This window comes from Mytilus californianus, unplaced genomic scaffold (genome assembly GCF_021869535.1).
Source record: "Mytilus californianus isolate M0D057914Y unplaced genomic scaffold, xbMytCali1.0.p SCAF_3, whole genome shotgun sequence".
Lineage (NCBI taxonomy): Eukaryota > Metazoa > Mollusca > Bivalvia > Mytilida > Mytilidae > Mytilus > Mytilus californianus.
In genome coordinates this window covers 64,595,331-64,597,560 of record NW_026262679.1, presented here as the reverse complement: position 1 = coordinate 64,597,560, position 2,230 = coordinate 64,595,331, and the positions used below count along the sequence as shown (strand labels likewise).

General features: G+C 32.7%; 1 long non-coding RNA gene across 1 annotated transcript; it reads left to right on the top strand.

Moving 5' to 3' along the window:
* The first annotated feature begins 591 nt into the window (after window positions 1–591).
* LOC127733200 (uncharacterized) lies at window positions 592–1,899 on the top strand. The gene is made up of 2 exons (XR_007996901.1): window positions 592–648; window positions 1,414–1,899. It is a non-coding gene; the product is annotated as an uncharacterized LOC127733200 (long non-coding RNA).
* Window positions 1,900–2,230: the final 331 nt, after the last annotated feature.

Genomic DNA, 2,230 nt, shown 5'->3' with positions numbered 1-2,230 from the left:
ACTATATACATTTGATAACAAAATAGTTAGGGATAGAAAATGGGGATGAGAGCAGATTCTGAGATCATACTCTTGAATCCCTGTACTGTACTGCATGATACTATTTGTTGTGGCAGAAGATTCCAATCTTTAACTGTTCGTGGATAAAATGAATATTTATAACTGTCTTTAGATGTTTGTATTTCCCTAAATGAGGGTGGATTGCTATGTCTAGTTCTATTGTCTAGTGGGATCAAAAGGTTATATGTAGGGACTGCAACAATTTCATGTATAATTTTGTAGAAGAAGACAAGTCTGTATCGTAAACGCCTAATTTCAAGTGGGTACCAATTTAAGTCTGTCATCATTTCAGTAACTGAGCTGGTGTTATGGAAGCGGTTGCATGAGAAGCGCGCTGCTCTTCTCTGAACTTTTTCAATTTGTGAAATTTGCTGTTTTTGATGTGGATCCCAAATAGTTGAGCAGTACTCTAGTTTTGGTCGGACAAGAGCTTTAAATGCATGTGCTTTAACTTTAGGTGAGGCTATTTTAAGGTTTCTACGAATAAATCCAAGAGACTGATTTGCTTTTGATGTCATGTTATTTCACCACCAAGTTCACCACCGCTTCGATTTTTATTTTACATCAAGCTTTTCAAAACAGCATAATGTAAATTTATATTTCAATTTCGTAAATTATTTACCTTGTTTTATTCAGTTTGTAGTAATTGTTAGTTAAAATATTGTGACGATTAACGTTTTATTGTGGTCAATAATAAGGGGAAAGCTTGGCCGACATGGACGTTATGAAAATTTTTTACACGGACGTATTTTTTATTAAAACCTTTTCATTCGAAAAGGAATAAAACCATTTATGAGATGAATCACTTTTCCCAAGACATACTGGTTTTGTGTAAATATGTTGAATTTTTCATTAAATCACCCACTTTGATGCAATTTACAATTAAAATTCAGTATTCTCGCTGTCGGCCACGTTCAATTTTTAAAATATAAAGACAGGCCCCTGTCCATGTCTACAGTCAATAAACTTTTCCATCTTTAGAGAATAATTATTCCCAGCACATGAATTACTTTCTTATGACATACTGGATTTGTGTATAACAGTTGTTTTTTCCATATTTTCACCAGCTTTGATGAAATTTACAATTAAAAATGACCATTCAAGCTGTAGGCCATTTTCATTCTCTTCAATATAAAGACAGGCACCTGTCCATGGCTACAGTTTATAAAATTGTCCATCTTTAAAGAACAAATGTACCCATCACCATTGATCACAGGAATTACTTTCCCCAAGACATACCGGTTTTGTGTATATAAATTGTTTTTTTCATTATTTCCACCACTTTGATGACATTTACAAGTTTATATACATGTATATTTACATTCAGTATCTGACAGCATTTTTTTTTAACAGGATCCTGCATGTTATAAAAGAACAAAGATGTTGATCAAATTTACCTAACAGTGCAGCATACAAGAGATGTAATATCATACATGTGCTGAATGTAGGACTCCCTAGCCTTTCTGATTGAAAAAAAGATTCCCTGGCAGACAGGAACAACTATTAGTGATGACTTTTTTCAAATGTTACTGCACAGTCATGTAGTGGACCGATTACATGTACTACTATCAATGTGATACTAAAAAATGGTTTTGTAAGAGAGAAAATGACATGTGCTTATCCTTACTGTGAAAACACCACATTATTGTAGTTCAAATATCATAGTTCATATGCCAAACTTGATGTACATGTGTATGCGATTTTTGTGCAAGTGATGGTGACATCATTGAACTAAGAATAAATACAAGACTCCGCATTCAATCTATTGAATTTGAAACAGAAGTGGCAGTTGTGCAGAGACTATACGGATAAAAATGCAAATAAATATCTTGTGTTCAACTTCATTTGTCTTCTTTACGTTTACAAAGTATAAATGTTCATAATTTTTACATACATGTATAACAATATGATGATGTAGTATGATTGCCAATGAGACAATGATTTACATGTATGACTATCATTGGAAGGCCACTCTATAATATCTTTGTATATCATGAGAATGGAAATGCTACCTTTGTAGCATAAAGGTAGCATAATGTAAAAAAAGGGAAAATGTTCATTTATTCAACAACACTCCTGTGAATATATAACTTGACAGTACTAAAGGCAAAATATTTCGTTTCACAAATTCCTTCCTCTCCTCGGAAAATAACATATTTAATTGTTTACA